General features: G+C 46.4%; 1 long non-coding RNA gene across 1 annotated transcript; it reads left to right on the top strand.

Moving 5' to 3' along the window:
- Positions 1 to 2375: 2375 nt before the first annotated feature.
- On the top strand, positions 2376 to 5428 carry LOC135400197 (uncharacterized). The gene is made up of 2 exons (XR_010424553.1): positions 2376 to 2693; positions 5191 to 5428. It is a non-coding gene; the product is annotated as an uncharacterized LOC135400197 (long non-coding RNA).
- The last annotated feature ends 16801 nt before the right edge of the window (positions 5429 to 22229 follow it).

Here is a 22229-nt window from a genome sequence, read left to right on the forward strand (position 1 = left end):
GTAGGCTTAGCATGCGCCAATCAACATGAAGTGGGCGGAGCCAAGCCAACTAATTACCATAAAGGAGCAGAACTACGATTGACCAATCAATGATCAGTGGGGCTTGGCGTGGACCAATCAACGTGAAGTGGGCGGAGCTAATGGCGGCCAATCAGATGGCTTTGGATTTGGCTTGTGTTGGATTACAAGTGGATTGTGTTGGCTTAGAGCTGGATTGTGTTGGCTTAGAACTGGATTTTGGCTTAGAATTGGATTAGAATAGGCCATCTTGGATTAGAAAAAAGTGGTTCTTATACAGTATGGTTCTTATACAGTAATAAATTATACTACTCACCCGATCGTCATTACAGCAGTGCGGGGGCTTCATGGCCGCGCCAAGTGTTATGCGCCGAAACCTCTGTTATCGGGTCTGGTTCAATGGCCATTTAAGATTGCCCGTGGGACAGGGGTATAATTAACCCCCTGTGTATTTCAACTGCAACATCTGCAATGCAATATCAGAAATTTTGTATGAGCATTTCTTTGCTGTTTTTTACTAGGTAAAGTTGCTCTGAAATACCCACAGCCTTTTGGTGATGGCTGACCAGACTCTATAAGCATCATAAGATGTTTTTCTATTGTTTATAAATATGTGAACGGGAGCCGCAAAGTATGTGCTATGGCACATTAGAAAAAGTTTGCCGAAAATACGTAATGTTCAGCAATGTCACGCAGTTGTTGCGCTTCTTGAGAAGGAGTTGGAGAGGGAAAGAGAGTTGCTCTTTCTTTCGCTCATAAATCACGAATGATGCAACTGATGAATTCCGTTGCTTTTTTATTCCTGCCATGGTAACGCCATCTTCAGCGAGCAGAAAATTTTGCATTAGAAAACAACGAAGCGTAAACACTGAACAAGGCTGCTCCTTGAAATGTGTTGTTCGTTTTTTTTTTTTCTCTGCCCACGCTCAGGCTCTTTCAGTATGGTGCAGCACTGTAGGGTTGGGAATCCCGTGCCACTTTTACAACCCCGGTTTTTCGGGATTTTTACCGACTTATCCCGGGATCCCCGGACGGGATTTCGAGATTGATGTGAAACCGAAACAGTACGCATATGAACAGCCTTTGTGTAGTAACTCGAATGATTCCTGTGTGCGTTTTGTTTCGGTTTTCCGGCATTCTGTCACTGCGTAGGCCTGTTTCACAGGAACGTTTTTCTCCTCCGTGTTTTTGACGGAGCCAAAACGGACCCATTGGAACCTACTGAGGTTCTTAGGTTCTATTTTTGAAGCAAACGGACGACAAAGACGGTCGTGTGAAACAGGCCTTAATCAAAACATTCGTTTTTAATATGCGACACGTTCCATCCAAAAACTGGTAAGGCCCGTTTTATGTTTTCCTCAAATAAAAGGCTCGTTTTTATTCGCAGTTGTCGCGCAAAGCACCTACCTATTGTCACTGAATACGAAACAAAGATTCGACTCCCAAATTTTTTTTAACGGGCACCAACTCCTTTTTGATACCAGCAGATCGGTGGGCGAACTAAAGCGCCTGTTATGTGGCAAACCTATTGGAGAGCTTAATTACTCTTACCGTCTGTATTTGCATTCTTTCTTACACCATGTGCTGATTTGTGTGTGTGTGTGTGTGTGGATTTTTTGTATTTATGTTGTATTGTTGTGTACCTTGTTTATTATTATTATTATTATTTTGAAATTGTTCCCCTTTGCATGCAAGGGAAATGAAAAAAAAAAAACTCAATCACTGAACGCAAGGAGCTGCAGAGCATGTTGGTTAAAATGCACAATGGTAAAGAACGCGGCAACGTTTTGAAACGGAACTTTCCAAGCTTGCAAGCAACAGGATGGGAATGCCTCCACCTGCTTAATGTCCAGGAAAGGGCTGGCTTTCGAAAGCACTCGCTTTTTCCCCCTTCTTTGCGCTGTTATTCACGATCACGCCCCTATATAAAGGCCGTTCGACGCCTCCGATACCCCTCAAACGAATAAAGTTACGGAGGGAGCTCCGGCTCGTGTGTCACAGGCGTCAACAATTGAAGCCTATACTTACCGGCACCCCGCAAGGAATAGAAAAGGCGCGTACGCTCTTAGACTGCTTGAGAGGCAGCTAAGGACAAAGAATTGTCATTCAAAATGTGGGCTGGAAATCACATTACTCGTGACTGTTACGCTGTTCTGTGTCGCGACTACGCCAAGAATAAGTTTGCAGTATTCACCGCAAATCGCGAAATCCAGGGATTTTTTCGAAAAAATCCCGGGATTTCGAGACGTGAAAAACAGCCGATATTTCGAGATATCCCGGATCCCAACACTAATCAGCAGATGGGTTTTCTTTTTTTTTTTTCTTGTCGCATTAGTTCCCAAGTGATCCTCTTTGCCTCTTTCTTCCCAGTGCCACTGGGAAGAAGGGAGTTCTGTAATCATCGCCATGTCCGTCCAAGTGATGGATATAGACGACGAGGCTGAAGATTCAGGAGAGGAAGAAGAAGATCTACAGCTGGCCCCTCTCTTTGGTTCATATCCCCAAGAGGCATGGAACCCATCTTTGCCTCCGACGATACTCAGATTGGTGTTGATGAAATGAGTGCCGTCGCGGAGCCACATCCGAACCACTCTACTTCCTGGAGCACCGCTCTCATAGCTAACGCCAGCCACGCCAGGAAGATGGCCAGGAGAGACGATCTGGCAGCGGCAAAGGTATTTATCAGAGTTATTGTCGATGCAAGTTCAAGCTCTGTCGAAATGATTGGGATCGAAAGAACTAGAGAAAATAACTATACGCCCCTTGCTTACGCTGCTGCTTCCACCATCGTGTCGTATGAGCTCTCAAAGTCCCAGATGATGTCGACGAAAATGCCGATCATGTTGACCGTTTCACTTGATCAAGGTAGAAAGGTCGGCTTGTTGGTGCTGCGTGACAACTTCAGGAAAGCGCAGATTCAGAACAAAGACACAAAGATGGTCACGGAGCAGTCCGTGTTTTGAATCTGTGCTTTCTTGAAGTTTCACCCGAGTTCTTCTGTTTTTGTTTTGTTTGTGCTGTTAAACTCGAAGGTAATGAATCTTCCCCAAGGGTACAAGTTGCTCAGACACGCCGTCTTCCGCGAGGGACGTTAAATGTGGTGTGCCATGTAGTCGAGGTTTCGGCGCACGTTAAAGAACCATGAGGTGGCCAAAATTATTCCACAGACCTAACCACAGGCACTGAGGCGTCGCTCATGATCGCAGTTGTCGACCTAATGCCCTGAATTATTATTATTGATGAATCGGGCCAGGTTTAGTTGTGAGAGATGAACATACAGGTCCAAACCTGATTAAGTTGGTTTAGGACTAACGTCGTATCATGAACACATCTGATGCAATGCATTGGAAGGATATTGGGATGACCTTCACCGAATGAAATCGTGTAAACACTAGACGTGTGCTAAAGGTAACACGGCAAGATGCATGTGGAAAGTGAATTGCTGAGCAGCCTGTAACCTCGTAGCGCTAAGTGCTGAGAAGAACACCAGAAATGATAGATGTCCATCGGAGCTGCGTAATCGAGCTTGAAGCGGAAATTGTTGCCTTTTTTTTATTAGCACCGCGAAACAGCTGTGGGCGATATAGAGACTTGAACGGGTGTAGAGGTCGTACCAGGAAGAAGTGCGAGACAAGGAGACCTAGTGTGCGTCCAGGGACGACTTCAGCGAGAATCGCGCCGATATCTGTCTGCGGGAATTCCATCTGGAATGTCTGCCGGAAAATCCAGGGAAAACTTCAGACAGCAAAGGTGGTGGTAGGATTCGAACCCTCTACCTCCCATGCTACAGCATGAATTTGGAGCTACTACCGACCCGACGAGTTGATGCCACTCGACCAGATGCTGGTAACATGGAAATCAGGATGCAGTTGTTGGTGGATGCACAGCTGACCGTGTGAAAAACTCAAGAAAAAAAGAAGCTAATTACACGATGTTTCAAATCACGAGCATTTTTACCAAATTTAAAAAACAAAAAAGAAGCAATCAAATACGAAGCTCGTGAGCCGTGAAATGATCCTGCCAATGACCATCGAGGGAGTCCCTTAGTGTTCGTGCAATAATGCTTTTGTTTATCTCGACAGACGACTTTCGGGGAGAGCAAGATTTATCCTCCAATACCATTGATACCTGAGAAACCAAACACAGACTAAAACCGTGGGCCTCACAGACGCGAACCATGCCGCAGCATGGCAGAGTAAATGCATCATTCCTCGGTTTGTTACACCTTCAAGGTCATGCTGAAGACTGGGAGGTGCTGGGTTAGAATCATTCCGAGTTTTCCCCGGGTTTACCGGCAGACCCTCGAAACGGACGTCGGCACAGTCCCCCTGAAGCTGGTCCAGGGCACGCATACTGACCCTCTCTGTCGCCCACTCCTTCCCGCTGTCCTCAATCCATCTGCCCTCGTCTGTAGACTCCGCTCATAGTCTTAGTTACTTCGCGGTGCTAACACAGAATAGAAAAAGAACGTGGTCACGAAACAGATCTGCCAACACGGCACAACATAACTCACGCTTATACATATCCTCATCCCTTGTCCATCGAATGAAGAACGTCAAAAGCATTTCCATATACGTATTCATAAAAAAAAGTATCTGCTCCTTCATTGATCTGTATTGCTGAGTGGGGAACCTCTGGTGCCTTAGGAGTTTATGATCTTGTTCAGTAACGTAGTCAGAAAAATGTTTTACCGAGGGGTTCTACGGCAACTTTACACGAAGAAGGTGGATTCACCCTAATTTTCCGTATCAAAAAGGTACGCTTTTTTTCGGGGGAGGGGTGTTAGGACTCCGAAATCACCCTCGGGCTACGCCCTACACATCTTATTCCTAGTCGTTTTTAATCGGTGCTTGTCATCATGCTTTTAGCCTTTTAACATGATACCGCGCTTCACCATTGTTTGGCGTATTATGACCACAACAGCTCGTGCGTCATTAAACCCCAATTCATCATCATCATCATCATCATCATCACATAGTGGCAGTAATAATTCCGAGGTATCGAGAGCGACAGCTAACGTTGGACACGATGGAAATTGATGTTCTGAGAAACGCAGAAAGGATAATACACACGTCTCAAGCTAACGTTGTTTACAATTCGTTGTGTGAAACTCCTGCAGCTGAAGCATTCTTGTCTATTTGGACATTTTTACGACTGTTGAAATGCACGCAGGTGGTTGGCATTTGGTTGGGGTGCTTCTTTTTCATCTTCCTGGCCGTGGGCATCCCAAACTTCATTCAGAAGCGGCGCAGAGAAGCCTTGGAGAATAGCCAACGGCAGCCGTCCCTCGAGCAATGCGAGCCCCCTTCTTCGCCAGTCCCGTCTCAACAATCCCAACGGCAACCTTAGTCGTCCACAGGAGGGAAATTAAATTTTGCAGTAATAATCAATAAAAGATTGATACGATCGATATTTTAACACAGAATGTGTTTACACGCCGGTTTTCGTCACGCTTGACCGTCAAGCTTGACCGTCAAGCTTGACCGTCAGGCCGGGACATTGGGGACCTCTTAGAATGCAAAGCTTCAGAAATAAACTGGTCCCCGGATAGCAGTGTTGTCACTTTAGCGATTTTGTCGGTAAATTTAGCGACTTTCTGCTGTGTTTAGCGACTTTTTCGTATATGTACTGGGCTTAGCGATTTTTTTAGCGATTCCTGCAGCAGATCATGAGGATTTTAGAGACAGTGCAAATGTGAAACATCGGTAAAAAAATCGGTTCCTTTAGCATTGAAGACTCCATTGCGTCGGTATGAAATAACGTGGAGACGAGAAACGACTTCAAACCGCTAATGCTAACAATTTTTCTTTACTCCGCGTTAGCGCCGCGAAGCAACTGTGGCTATGAGCGGCGTACAGACGTGGACAGATGGAGAGAGGACAGCAGGAAGGAGTGGGGGACAGGGGGTGCTAGCAAAATTTCTGTACGCTCCTCCAGGAAGCAAGTATCAGTAACGGCGCGTCGGCGTGGCTCATTGCAGTGGCTCATTGAGGGAGAGAACAGCGCAATCAGCGGCCATGGGGCAACACCTCGGGCCTGCCCGTGCAGGTGCGTTGGCGAGGAAAAGGGGCGTGGAAAGCGGCCTATATATTGCAAGACGGCCAATGAATGTAGTGCGTGCTGTGTTTGTAACCAGCAGTCGTCAAAGTGCATATCGCACATGAGCTTGAGTGAATGTAAATTGGAGGACTATAGTCAAAGGGGGCTAACAGACTGTTTCGCGGTGCGCATCCGCGCTTGTAGTCATTATAGGTATTTAATACCCTGATCCGCACCAAATTTCACATGCTACAAACAGAGGACGCCATATTGGATGCTCACAATCATCTGATAACAGCGTTCGACGTCACACTCACTATGAACTTAAGGCCGGCCCGCATGCAGCGTTTTTCCTCGCGACTAGCTCGCGTCGGCGTCGGCGCGACGTCTATTTTGACGCGCGCGCGTCATTTTCCAGCGATTGGGAGGTTTCTGGGCAGACTAGAAAAATTCGCCCGGCGTCGCGACAGCGCCGGAGGTCATGCCAGCTCTCCACCAATCGGGGCCGGCGTTGTCATCGTGTCGGCTCATTCAGCATGCCTGTTTCGTACACTAGACCGGTTTGCCGAATTGACAGCAGAAAGTGGGGACCTAAAACTGAAGGAGAAACATCTTCTTGACTAAAGAAAGCATATGCTAGTGTTATCTTCGATAACCTAGGTACAACATGTTTATTTATGCCCCAATGGAAACCACCTGCGTGCTGACTGCGCCCAGCCCCAAGCAACACTGTGAAAGCTCAGCCGTGAATTCCGCGCCGAGACAGTCGCTCCTTGCGGGTGTGCCGTCGCCGGCGTGGGCGTCAGCGTTTGACGCGCGCTGCGCTTTCGCCGACAAAAAGCGCTCCATGCGGGCCAGCCTTTACGCGAAAGCCGATATCGCGCCCTGTATCGCAATATTGTGATCGCAATATTTCCGGCATCTTGAACTAATCAAGCGGCTCGAGGCGACCAAAGTTGGCGATCGCAGACGATCATGCCGCCAGACGGACTTCACACGAATGATTATGACTTATCGCACTCTCGCCATCACGATATCCGATGTTAAGATACATGCGATATCGGTTATGGCATAGTGCATTCACGAGATAATGTAAAAATCTTACCCGGAAATCTACAACTGAGTTACTTGATATGAAAACTTGTTTTTTGCGCGACCTTGACCATGACGGAATGTCATGTGGGGGCGGTGTTCGTCTGAACGTATCTCTTTCTTATGCATGTGTTCGATGGACCACATGTGGTTCCGAGCCTTGATAAACAAATTGGGAACTGTTGGAAGAAGCCGACAACCGACGTCCCTTTTAAGGAGCATGCGCACTAGTGCATGCGCTCACGCACACATTCGTTCCTTTTTCATTAAACCTGCTTCGTTCATCCTGAACAGTCGTCAGTTAGTCAGTCTCCAATTACAACAGGTTATGGGCCCAGGACAGCTGTGGATTTCACTGCGTCACTAAGAAGTCAGCGTGGAGTACTTTCGGGACAGCCTGAAGATGGATGGAGCGAACAAGTTCGCCATAGCTCGGCTGACTGATGGGAACTATCAGTCATGGAAATTCAAGATGAGGATGTTACTGATACGTGAGGAAACTTCTGACGATACGCCAGACAACGCGCCGGAAGCTTGGAGCGCGGGGGACCGCAAGGCCCAGAGCACCATATCTCTCTGCGTGGACGACACCCAGATTGTGCATATTTTCAATTGTTCGTCATCGAAGTCTATGTGGGAAGAGCTCCGTAACGTGCACGAACGGGCCAACTTGAGCAACAAGCTCTACCTTTTGCGAAAGTTGTACCAGTCGAAGATGGAGAGAGACGAAGACATGCAAGCGTATATTAGGCGCGTTTTGGAACTGGTTCAACGCTTGAGGAGCATTGATCAAGAACCGACGGACTTTCAAGTTGCCGCACTACTTCTCAGTGGACTTCCAGACAGCTATGAAACCACGGCCCTGGATGCTCGCTCGGAAAAAGACCTCACGCTGGGATATGTCAAGGTCAAGCTGATGGACGAGTACAAGAGGAAGAGAGAGCTAATAGCTGCCACAAGCGAGTCTGAATCAGTACTTCGTTCACAAGCCAAGCAAAGAGCGATCCGTTCGAGTGCGGCTGATTTGGGGGAGTGCTTCTACTGTAAAAAGCCTGGGCACTTCAGACGGGATTGCCCAGCCAGGAATGCAGAAAGGAAGAGCTCACGCAGAGTTGGCGCCAAACAGCGTGCCAGGAAAGCTGCGTCGAGTCACTCGTCCTCTTCAGAAGCCGCCTTTCTTGCTGGGAGTCTCTCAGGGGCCTGATACATTGGCTCTGGACCGGCCTCGGTGTCTCAGTCAGTAGCGTATTCGCCTTCTGATCCCGAGATCGCGGGTTCGAACCCGGCCGAGGACGCCAGCAACTTGGTGGCAGGGTACAAGTTGCTTAGACACGTCGTCTTCGGCGAGGGACATTAAATACGGGTTGCCGTGTGATGAGCTTTCATTGCACGTTAAAAAACCCTCAGGTGGGCAAAAGCAATCCACAGAGCGACCGCTGTGGCGTCGCTCATGATCTCAGTTGTCTCGCGACGTAAACACCCAATTATTAATTATTACATTGACTCTGGAGCGACGAGCCATATGTGCAACGACAGGGAGTTTTTTTAGAAGCGCTACAAGGAGAAGTCAGAAGTTATCACTGTAGCGAACGGACAACAAGTCTTGGCTCAAGGTGTGGGCGATGGCATACTGTACTGCAGAATTAATGATTCACTGATTCAGAAAGTACGAGTACAGAGTGTTCTCTACGTTCCGTCATTGGAGAGCAACCTACTTTCGGTCAACAAGATAACTCAGCAGGGGAACGTTGTGACCTTTCGAGAGGACCACTGCGTCGTTACAAGAGAGGGCCGCGTACTCGCTAGAGCTGAGGCTCACAAATACCTTTATAAGCTTGTGATAGCCGATCCGGGAGCAGCCCGCGCTACGAGAGGTTCGAGTCATCACAGCCACCATGACTGCATTCACGTGTGGCATCACCGCCTCGGACACCGCAACCAAGCGGCAGTACAGAGGCTACGAAAGGAACGCTTAGCGGATAGAATTGTAGTGAAGCAGTGCAAGGAACTGCTACAGTGTGCCAGCTGCATAAAAGGAAAGATGAAGCGTGCATCATTTCCTCAACATAATTCGTCGAGGTCAGAACATCCCCCAGACTTAGTTCATACGGAGGTCTGCGGACCAACGTCTGTGATGACACCAAGCAAGAGCAAGTATTTCATCACCTTCACAGACGACTTCACTAGGTACACCTTGGTATACTTGCTCAGGTCTAAGGATGAAGTTCCTGCGAAGGTGGAGGAGTACCTGGTGTACGTTTCTAACAAATTTGGTGGATATCCAAAGATCCTGCGTGCTGACAACGGTACGGAGTACACTGGGGGACGGACACGGGAAATTCTCCGGCAGACCGGTATCCTACTTCAGTCATCAGTGCCATACAGTCCGCAACAGAATGGCGTCGCAGAAAGAAAAAACCGCACGCTCTGCGAAAGTGCTAGAAGTATGCTCTTCGGAGCGGCTTTGCCGAAGATGTACTGGGGTGAAGCTGTTCTGATGGCATGCTACCTTCAGAACAGGGTCCCAGGTAGAGCAGTAGACAGGACGCCATATGAGTTATGGAATGGTGGGAAGCCAAGCCTGGGTCATTTGAGGATCTTTGGGAGTAGGGTTTTCGTGCACGTCCCAAAGGAGCACCGCGACAAGTGGGATGCCCATGCTACTGAAGGAACACTGGTCGTCTACAGTGATACACAGAAGGGATACAGGATACTGGTAGCCGGCACAAATAAGGATAAGACAGCCCGGAGCGTCGTCTTTGATGAAGGCCCTGTCATGGAAAGGATCTGTCGAGAATCGGGATCACAGCTAGCACCTACACACAGACGCGACCTCAAATGCGAGGAACACACCGTAGATCTGTCAAACTGCGAGCTTGGGCGGCCTTACAATGACATTACGGTGGACGTGTGTCCGACAACGTATGCACCGCCAAGTGTTGGCACACCGCTTAATGAAGTTGAGACGGTCGAAGTTGTTATCAGTGGTGATCAGGGACGGGAGAAGCCCGCTGTCCAAGTGCCTGTCGGCCAACGTCACGCCGTGGATATACCCAGGAGGTCGACGAGATCCAATAAAGGGGTGCCGCCTGTACGCCTTGCCTACAGCACTACGCAGACTGAGCTCGACAGTGATCCAGCTAACTGGAGGGAGATGCAGAAATTGCCGGACTGCGAAAAGGCGAAATGGTTAGCAGCAGCGAAGGAGGAAATGGACTCGCTGCATCAGCTCAACACCTGGGATCTCGTGCCGTTACCATCAGGGAAGCATCCATTCGGCTGCAAGTGGGTCTTTAAGACTAAACGGGATAAACAGGGGAACGTGGACCGGTACAAAGCGAGGTTGGTCGCTCAAGGCTTCTCTCAGAAATACGGGGAAGACTATGATGCTACGTTTGCCCCAGTAGCGAAACTGACGACACTGCGTGTCCTCTTGACCATAGCGGCAGCGGAAAGGCTAATCGTTCGACATTTCGATCTCAAGACTGCATTCCTGAACGGTGACATAGAGGAGCATATATATATGAAGCAACCTGAGGGGTTTGTTACAGCAGGCGAGGAGCATCTAGTTTGCAGATTAAAAAAATCGCTGTACGGACTGAAGCAGGCAGCTAGAGCCTGGAACATAAAGGCAAACCAGGTGCTTCTGGAGGAGGGATTCAAACGCAATGACGCCGACCCCTACCTGTATTCTCAAAGGATTGACGGGAAGCTCTTGTATGTTCTCCTATATGTGGACGACATGCTGGTTTGTCATCCAGCTGATTCGGCCATTACCGACACCTGGCAAAGATTAAACAAGCACTTCGAATTGAAGGATCTTGGCTCCGTCAGTCATTACCTAGAGATTGAAATCGAGAGGCCACGTGATGATTGCTTTCTCCTTCATCAACGCAATAAAATCACCACACTATTAGCAAAGTACCGGCTTGATGACGCCAAGGGGAGCACCATTCTCATAAATACAGACTACCCGAAGCTCTTGGGTGATGAGCTGCTACCACGCAGTAAATCATTTTACACCTTTATTTGCTCAAAAAAGGTGTATTCTTATAAAAACACCCTTTTCTATTCCGCAAAGGGTGCAAAAAGAGCATTACTAAAGGTGTAATATCGACATACACCACGTTTTATCCAATGTCGATCATTAAGGGTGTAAAGTCTGGTGTTGAAACAGGTGTTTACCGTCGAATACACCTTTTTTACACCCCATTTGAATTGGGAATATGGTGTTAAAGATGGTGTTTTATTTCGTGAGAGAAAAATTATGCTGGTTTCACAGCTCCGCTCAGCAAATAATCACATTATAGACGATAACCTGAGTTAAAAACGCAGTATTTAACAGAGGGATGTTGGAAGTTTAGCTTATATCTTTGACTCGTTGCAAGCGTGGGTGTTAATTGCAAAAACACATTCCCGCCACCGTTACAAACGTTTCCCGCCCCACAACATGTAACGAACGTGCCCCAACAAATTTTATTTCAGTATATGATCCATCCGACACGCCAATATAGGCTACTGAGGGTGCCCGAGGTCTCTTTCAGTGGCGTAGCCAGACCTCCAAGGTAGGGGGGGCTCGATACGAAAACTCGCCCCCCCCCCCCCCCCCGCTGATCCTGTGTCGACAACACACACATACTTGTGCACACTGCAAACTGAGGATTAAAAAAAGGAACGAAAATAGTTGATTTAGACGTTCACAGTACGATTACATGTATAGGCTGTCATGACCAATGAGGTGGTGTCACGAGATTGGAAGTATTTTGAGAAGCTCATACTTTGAAAACCATTCAAGAGTGCTTCTTAGATAGACGCCATGAACTGCAAGAACTTTCGCGATCGCCACACTGGTCCCCCCCCCCCCCCCCCATATATTATGTTCTCGGATTTGCACGATTTGTGTGGGTCGGTCCGTGGCAGGTAGGGGGGGGGGGGCTCGAGCCCCCCCTAGCCCCCCCGTGGCTACGCCACTGGTCTCTTTATGCCTCTGCACTCACGTTGGTCCCAGAGTGTTACCCAGCTAACGAGGCGTGCCTGCGACGCATTGCACTCCGGTTTAGGTTGTACGATGGAACCACGGCTGGAAGTCTACCGTGTTCGCGGGGCTGCTTGCCATAGAAGCAAGAACGTCGAACTGTATGTCTCTGCCAGTGGTCTCGGTATGCTGCCGCGGAAGCTTCTATTACACTATTTGCGAGGGAATATTTGCTAGCAAATAACTCCATCATAAAAGGTGTTTTCAATAGAATACTCCCATTTTAAGGGTGTTTTTGTTTTTAGGCACCTATTATAACAGTGTTTTATTATGAATACACTTAACTAAAGGGTGTATTAGAAAACACCCATCATTTGAGTGTAAAGGCAACACCAAAAAGGTGTGCGCCATGGGACAAGCCATTTACACCAAAAAAGTGTAAAAAAGTTTACTGTGCAGATAACGACCACTATCGTCAAGCGGTCGGAGAGCTGCTATACCTGAGCACGACAACACGCCCGGACATAGCCTGCGCCGTGGGGTACCTTTGCCGTGGGGTACCGTGTTAGCCACCCACGTCATTGTGACTGGACTGCAGTCAAGAAGGTATTTCGATACCTTAAGCGAACCGTCGATTACAAGTTGCGGCTCTCGGGGGAGTCGAAAGCTAGGCTTTTCTGTTACGCAGATGCAGACTGGGCAGGAGACGTCACCGACAGGAAGTCAACCAGCGGGTACTTTGTAAGGCTGAGGACTAGTCCTGTGTCTTGGTCCAGCAAGAAACAGACTTCGGTAGATCTTTCCTCCACGGAAGCAGAATACGTGTCGGCCGCACACGCTTCACAGGAGGTGCTGTGGCTTCGACAGCTACTAGCTGACTTCGGTTATAGGGACGACGAGCCGACCTGTATGTATGAAGACAACCAAGGCTGCGTCAAGCTCTCGATCAGTGAGGGCGTCAGCGCACGGACCAAGCACATCGACGTACGGCACCACCACCTGAGAGACTTAGTTGAGAGAAAGGTTGTCAAACTCGCTCAGGCTTGCCTATCATGGAATTTGTCAAACTCCAGTACTGTCAAACCAGCGACATGGTCGCGGACATCTTTACCAAACCTCTTCCGAAACCACAGTTCGAGGGGCTCAGGGACCGTATGAGGCTGACATGAGGCTATTAAGGGCTGATTGTCGAGAGGCGTGTTGGAAGAAGCCGACAACCGACGCCCCTTTTAAGGAGCATGCGCACTAGTGCATGCTCTCACGCACACATTCGTTGCTTTTTCATTAAACCTGCTTCGTTCATCCTGAACAGTCGTCAGTCAGTCTCCAAATACCAACAGGAACACAATAATTCTTCTCCCAAACAGCACAATGTACTGAAAGTCGAGTGCAATAGGGGTGGACGGTATGTGTGTTATCAATTTTCTTTACCTTCATGAGTCCGTTCAAGGCCTTCCACCTACCCGTCCACCCCTATGGCAGTCGACTTTCAGTCATTGTGCTGCTTGGGCTGTTTTACTTTTTTTCGAAAAAGCTGTGTTGCCAATTATACCTGCCCGAATACGCAGTGTGACTCGACAAGAAAAAAAATACAGCTGCCTAATACAATACTCACTAGTGTTACTAGAAAGGAGGAGGAAAAAAGTGTTGAACAAGGCTGAAATCTCCCTGCATACAGAAAACAACAAACAACTTTATTCCAAGATGATGACTGGGGAGTTTCATCGCCAGGGGCGATACTCTACCCCATTGCTGGTGCTGATGCGGGGAATGAAATAATGAGCCCCTTCAGAATAAGGATCGAAGTCCTATGGTATCCAGAAAGGCGAAGAGAGCTTTGAGGGCAGAGCGTTGGTGGGCTGGGTGTGGCCAGGGACCAAGCAATTTTGTGTGAGAGAGGGGGGGAGGGGGTTGGCGAGAGTCTAGCTCGTTAAGGGATCCGGAGAGTACGGTCCTGGAAGGTTGATAGTGTGGACAATGGAGAAGGATGTGCTCTTCTACAGCACTGCAGTGACTGCATTGGGGAGAGTCAGCTTGCCTCAAGCGGTATCGCCACTGTGCTGTGAAAGCCACATCGAAGCGCATTCGATGAACTAATGCGGCATCTTCACGAGAGTTATACATATCTAGGCATGCGGAAACCGAGAGCTGGACCAACTCTGCTCAGCATGGCGGGGGAAGAATGTCAGCGGACCATTGGCGGGAAGGGCGGGTAGCCAGAGGAGTCACGAGGCGTTGAAGTACGAACCGACGACCTCCTCTTCATGCCTTGCATAGAGGTTAGGCAAGTAGGAATAGGGTTTCCGGTTTTCGATTTTTAGCGAAAAGCAGCATCGATAAATGTAGACCGTTACAATCTTCACGCGGTGGATGGAAATGTTTTGTACAGCGTTAATTTCCGGAATGAGCGCTTCAACTCGCTCAGCTTTATTTCCTTTGGCTTCATGTTGAACTGTAATGGACGGAAGAAATGAAATCATTTCCAGAAAAATTAGTAATCAACTACTCTCCCACCTGTCACAGGGTCAAATCACAAGGGCTATGCTTAGGATCTGCCAAGGCTAAAATTAGTCATCATCAAATTTTCAACAAAATCTCAAAATCATCAAACTTTCATCAAGAAGTGGCCTCGAGCAGTGCGTTCACTGTTTACATGGGACAGTCCAGCTTCGCTTTCCACCAGCTCTCTTCAAATTTAAAATGTGACCATCAAAAGCCAGCGACAGGTGGTGTTCTGCTGATCAGATCCGATTTTGCACGCCGAACGTGTGAAAAACTAAACACCGAAAACCAGAAATCCTACCAATCACCTAAGAATTAGTGCACACGCATTTTATTGAAGGCTCACTGCACATGGATAGTGGGCCACAAATCACCAAACGAAGTTCCTTATACATATCGTTGTGTATGTTGCTGCAGAGTTTAATTTATGCAGCAACTAATCAAATCCAAATACACGGGTAACATGAACCGTTTGGCAAGATCATTATGCATACACACGCGTGCCACTACCCAAATTCACGTACTCAAAAACTGAAATGTGCAAGTAAGACCAGGGATCAGAACCGGAACTAAACCCGAACCGAAAACCGGAAAAAACCATTATTTTCTGACAAACCCGAACCGAACCGAACCCGAACAATTTTTTTGCTTGTCCTGAGCTGAACCGGAACTGAACCGAAAAAAATTGATACGGTTACCGGTTCGGGAATCGGTTCAGAGGTGAATTAATTGTACTACTGACCGACCTTTTTTTTTGCTCACCTGAAACGGTTATCTCACACCTTTCTTTTACAACCGTGTACGGTGAGCGTAAGCTTGCTTGCATGTAGCAAAATTACTGCCCGTGGACCGGTTAAACCGAGGCCGAAAAAAGTAACTGTTCCAATCCCTGCAAATGCCCCGACCGCTGATAGATTTTTTTTGTCTGTGTATGTGCGGGGGTGGGGGTGGGGGGGGGTGGGGGTTCTCCCTGAGCCGAACCCGAACCGAACCAATATACCCGAACCCGAACCGGACCGAAAAAAATACCGGTTCCGATCCCTGAGTAACATGAAATGGCATGCGCGATTGCAATACAGAAACACAGGTACCCTAATGGTTAATTTTACAGCATGCGCTCTTGCCTCTGGCAGGGATAAATGGAAATAAAGCTACAACGTCCCAGAAAGCAAGTGCCAATGTACAGCAGCAATTTCAACATCAACGTCAGACTGCCGCAGCGACATTCAGCAACGCAAGGACAATGATCGCGGACTCACGCGATAATGGCATTGAAGCGAACGATTTCGTTCGAAGCCGTACACAATGGTTCCCGTTAGTACCGCTGAGAGACGCGTCAGCATGAGTGCACTAAGCGAGCTCACGATATCACGTGAGTGCGATCACAATAATCGCGGTCCTTCGCGTTGCCATGCCAACGTGGTGGCAGATTGTTGGTGCCACGCAGTATGAAAACACGCGGGACTCACGCAATCGGCGATCGTGATTGTGCGTATCGTGAGTTATCGCCATCGTGAGTTATTTTGCCGAGCTCTGGCTACAAGATCGCAGTTTTCTTTTCTTTTTCTTTCAAATTTCCAATCCAGTTTACTTCCAGTCAGACTTGTACATAACGGGTAACGGGTAATTGCGTCACTAGTAATCAATTACCTTTTTGAGTAATGTGTAACGTAATCGATTACTTTTCTGACCAAGTAATGCAATCGCAATTTTCAATAATGAATTACCAAGTAACCGATTACTTCCAAAGAATCCACATTGCTGGGGAAGACAAAACCAACTGCCCTCTGCAAATTCCAAGACAGCCGTCTTATGTCTAGGAGTTTTCTAGACGTTACCGCATTACTTTTTCCGGCGAGCAATTCGTAATGGTAAAAAATCACTTTTTCATAGAGGGTAAAGGTAACGGTAATCCATTGCTTTTTTTTTTAGTAACGTGTACAAGTCTGACTCTAAGTGATGTTGTATAGTGTCGCTGCTAATTGGAAGGGGCTCGACGTAGTTCTGAATGGCACCCTTGTCATCCGATACGATGCAATGTCCGGCAGGGGGATACCAGGCGTAGGAGTTGCCGGGTTGTCGCTGCTGACAGGACGTTCACGTTTCTCTTCCAGGCGTCGATTCCTGGACTTATCTACGACTTCCGTCAGCTCGTCTTCGGTCATCGATGATCCCTTTCCGTCTTCGTCAATAACCAGCGGCGGCACAGACGAGGCGTCGCTATCAGAAACATTGAGTTCTTCACGATCATTCGTCTCTTGCTTGAGGCTCCTTACCTATTCAAATTCCCTTATTAAAATTAGTACAAAATTATAAACATTGTTTTCTTCCGTGAGATATGCAAAGCTGTGGCTCATACACATGATTCCACTGAGCTAGAACTGAATGATAGGGTTGAGTCTGACTGAAAAGCTCTTTCTTGACAGTACAATGACTGTAAAAAGGGTTAAAACTTGGGCTGGTTGGTGATACAGGGTTGAAACGGATAAAGCCCTCATTGCAGGGTGTGCAAGAGATAGTGGCGTAAGCAGGAAGTCCGACTTCCAGCAGCTGCACCAACACCACTAGATTATGCCTCTGCCATGAGCACACAAGTCACTGCACTGCATGCAGCAGATCACAGAACGCACAACTAAAGAGCTAATACGTAGTTAATGCCAGCCTTAGAACATCAATTTGCCATAATGTGTAGTTGCTTGCAATATCTCGTTCCTTTTGCTTTCTGTGAAGTCCTCGAATTGTACGTCACGCCCACCTACCAAAAACAAGTTTCAAGGCAAGAACAAAGGGAAAAAAATGAACCGAAATAGTTCAAATTCCCCAAATATTCGCAAGCGCTATAACCAGTATCACACACACACACACACACAAAGGATATGGACAAATCCGTGTTCTCTGATGACACGGTACCTCTCCACTTGACAGATAAGACCTGACGCAGCCTGTAAGTGGGCTTGACGCTTCGTACGGAATATCACGCGCACTGTTCAGCGCTTCGTTCGCAACCAGGGCGCGCTCAAAAAATCCTGACCGGAGTTGGACGAAAAGTACCCTAGAGATATTTTCTTGTGTTATTACTCGAATGTTGGACAACACCTCTGTGCAAGGTTCAGAGTTCAGGCGCGTTCAACCAATTCCGTTTTTTTTTTCGTGCAAACTAATGCAATTTCGCCAGAAACCCTCGTTTTCGCAATTTTTTAAAAATCGCCTAAATGCCGCTCAAACTTTGCAGTGCATAGGTCCTCCCAAACATGATAAATAATGTTTCTAGATTTCTGCATTGCTACGGGGAAAAAAAGCCAAACTTCGCATATTTCGCGAGCCTTTCACTCTGCAAAAGCCGTTCAACGGGTTACTCACGCGAGGAGTGGATGCGTCTGCGATTAGTCTTATCCTTGTACAAGAAGGTTCTCTTGCTACACGTTTACTTGTAACCATTCCACAGCCGCTCAAACGCACCACACTTTTCGGTCTGACGGTGACTTTCGGAGCCGCCTAGTGGCCGTTCTGTGCTGTGTTAAAGGTCAGCTATGCCGATATCCCAAATAATCGAAACGGTTGTGATATTCTGAAAGCCCACAAGCCATTTTTATGACGTAGATGCACCCGAACGGGCATTGTGACGTATACGCGCCTTCGTACTTGTCAGTGGATTTCAGCTACGGCTTTTCGTGGCTTCACGTATCTGTGCTTGAAGATGGCGAGCAGCCGGGTTCCGCTAGTTCTGCGTTAAGTAAACAATGCAGCAGCTGCGAACTCATTCGTGAACCAAGCTCTGTGCGATGTTGTGACTGGAATTCGTCGTTTATGTTTTGTGAGCACGAAGAATTTGTATCAAGTCGCGTCTGCGTTAGCTCCTTTACAGCACTTGCATATTGTAGGGTCAATTATCTTAGGAAATTGACTGACGTTTCGACAGCCGTTTTAGCAAGAAAATGCCGACAGCGTGTTATTTTAGCAGGAAAAAATCGTGCAATGTATTTGAGAAACCGATACTGCTATGGGACAAGTTTTACGTAGGATTTACGAATGTGCAACACAGTCGACGATGTTATGGAACGACGAGCGACGTAAAACGAAATACAAATCACATTTTAAACTTTTTGTGGGATCCTGTGCATTTTCCAGAAGCTTTCTTTGAATCACACACTCCCATGTCATGCTGCGTCGTGTGGCACGCTACAAACTACTGCATTTCATGTCTACCATCTGGATATTGTTTGTAATGAGCACCGTAGCACAAAAACATGCACACGAAAGCTCCAGAAGCCATGTGGTTGCACACTATGCAGACACAAAAGAAATACCAGAGCACATATTGCCACTTAGAAATGGTGTTTTTAGAAATGTGGGGTATGAAGAGTTAGGGCATAGCATAGATCCTTGAAATCAAATAAGTGGGTGCACCTTATCCCTCTGTAGAGTGCTGTTTCAACTCACAACTGAGCCTATGGGGTGTAAAAGTGTTAGAGGCAATTTATGTGGCTTGTCGTCCTGGGTGACATCAGTGGCCAGCCCCGGAATTAATTCCGTGCTCAGGAATTATTTGCACAAATCACTTTGTATTTAATATTTATGATGTAGGACATGATAAGCAATATGTAAGTTGCAACCCTGTCTGCAGCATTCTCGACCGCCTCTTACCTGTATAGTTACAGACACGTTACCGAACCATTCACAAAGGGCAGCCTTACAGGGCCCATGTAACTTGTCTTCGTGGAAGTTATGCGTTAGCATACCCATTGCACATGAAGCACAATTATATATGCTTAGACATCTATCATCTATCTAATCTTCTGAACCATATGTGTGGATGCAGACGGAATTATTTTTATGTGCATGCTGTACCTTCCTAGTACTATATGTGCACACGAATAACAGTGAATATATGTGAAGTGGCAAAAAACAATGCTAGACTCTACCATCATTGTGCCCCGTTAACTTCTCCACATTTATGTCTGGTGAACAGGGAATATCCCACTAGAAAAGACGACATTTGTGTATTGTTTGGCAAGCAAATAAATATCTATTTACATTTTCCATCAGTCAACAATATTGGGACCTCGTGCAAATATAAATGTCAACAAGGAAAGTACTTACAAATTATTCCTATGTATTCAAATACAGATATGACAATTCTCTTTTTGTACCTCAACACAGTAGAGTTTCAAAAGTAACACACTGCACAGCATCAGCAATCTTAGTGTCTCAAAGGGGAATCACATAAAGCTCCAATATTAGGATCTGCAATCAAAGTCCCAAAAGACAAAGTAGTTAAAAAAATCTGAATAATTAGTTGCCACTGTGATGTGTACTACTATGTGCAGTTCATGAATGGAAGATATTACCTCATTGCATTGCCTCCATGTGAGCACTAGAACCGGCAGCTTTCCAGGTTGCTGTTTTTGTGTTTTTCTATTCTCTTTCGTTTTTGTTTTTTTGCAATAGCAAACATAGCCAGCCACACACAAGCAGCCAAGGACAGGATGAGACAGCTACAATGCGACTGCTAGCTCTCCACTGATATGTTTATTAGCAGACTCTGGAATATACACATATATGCTGCTAAACAAATTACAATTGAACCAACAGAATAACAGACAAGAAAAATGGGTTATATATCTTCCCCATCTCCTCATTCTATTTCACAGGCAGCCCTAGTATCATTCTGAGTGTGCTCGTGCGTCCCCGTTGAGATAACGTATCTCGGACAGAAGCAAATCCAATAGCGGACTGCTTACAAATGCAACTCTCTTGGATTTCTCTAACCACTTGTTGTTTAACCGCTGCCTTGAGCTCTGTGTTCTGGAAATTTAGGCAGCATCCAGGGTCCCCTGCAATATGTTGCCAAGTTTCTCGATGGCATCAAAAGTCTGTCCTTGGCTGCCTGTGTTTCACTATGGCTCTCAGATACAAAGTACACCATTTCAACACAGTAGGAAACACAGATTTGTAAATAGCATCTGTTGATTGCACTGTACATAACCCCCCATATAAAGGATCATAGTGGATACTACATCTTGTGCAATAATGTCAGGAACACAAGAAGGCTGGATTTGAAACCACTCTTACGTCGTAGTATAGTAGTATCTGTGTGACGCTACGCAATTCCTGTCCTGCAAATAATTTAAACCATACGTTTGATCTGCCAGCGTGATAATCCTCTGAAAAGCAATTCTCCCTTGGCTGGAACTAACAGTTCTGAAATCCATCCCTGACATGTGTAGCATCAGGGAGGAAAACCAAGGGCAGCGATAGAAAAGACAAACACACACGAGCTTTATGTTCTTACTGTGTAACAGCTGCTCTGGCTACTAAAATGAACATGTTCCAAATTTATATAACATGGCTTGACACAATACAAAGGTGAAAGCTACGAAATAAAATTAATAGTTAAATGAACAATACATAAACACTTGCCATGGCATGACAGTTTCCTTCCTGCATTCATGTGCTGCCATTCATCCCACTGGAAGTGCTGAACTACATGATAGCATTACAAGTTCGTTTTACAGAACTTGAACAAGATTACAAGATAAAAGTAGAGTGAACATAATGTGCAGCTTTCCATTCATGCTTAATGGCCGCAGCAGTAATGCATGAAGGCCACTGCTAAGTTATGTTGAGAAACACCGCTTTCTGTTTGCCATGTCTAAATGAAACGTACCTGACCTGATCCAAAGTAACCGTTCTGAGTCTGGAACACACAAAGACAAAAACACAACACATGCTGCAACATTAACAGATAGGCAAATGAGCTGTGGCAACAAAGTCAACAAGTAATTCATTAAAAGTCAATGAGTGCCTGAAATATAACATCTCTGACTGGTAGCAGGAGGGTCCATGTTCAATTCCTGGTGCTAGCACTAACTGGCTTTTTCATGAATTATTTGTTTAAGTTTTCATGTGCTTGAGAACATGAACCATTCATCAACCACTGTATCCTCATGAGGTGATGAGGGTTTGTTATCCCAAAGAGACTCCCTTTCTTGCATGTGTCCTTACGGTTGCTCACTACTGCAGAAAATAAAAGAAAAAGGATTTAATGACAAGAAATGGATAGTCATGTTTACTTTATAATGATTGTGCACGACAGAAAGACGACTTTCGCACAGAAGGCTGTACTTCTTCAGGTCGAACATCAAGTTACAAAATTCCAGAATAATATAAGACATGTTGTAAGGCAGAGAGCAAGTAGAGCGAGGGTTGGTACAAATATACAAAGAAAAATGCAAACATAGTATAATAAAATAAAATAAAGTACGACGCCATCAGTTTGAAACAGACAAGGGATGAGTTGTGTAGCACAATACATGAATGACCATGGCGGCCAGATAAGTATTTGGCACAAAAGGCATTCACGGGCGACCCATTCAGGGAAACAGTATACAGTGTCTTGTCAACTCATCCCTTGCCGGCTTGAAACTGATGGAGTTGTACCCCCTTTTTCTTTTATTATATATATTTGTATATTTATCTTTATGTCTGTACCAACCCTCACTCTCTACCTTACAACACGTTTTATATATTCTGGGATTTTGTAACTTCACGTTAGACATTAACAAGAGCAGCCTTGTGCACGAAAGTCTCATGTCATTTAGAT

Source organism: Ornithodoros turicata, chromosome 1, assembly GCF_037126465.1.
Source record: "Ornithodoros turicata isolate Travis chromosome 1, ASM3712646v1, whole genome shotgun sequence".
Classification (NCBI taxonomy): domain Eukaryota; kingdom Metazoa; phylum Arthropoda; class Arachnida; order Ixodida; family Argasidae; genus Ornithodoros; species Ornithodoros turicata.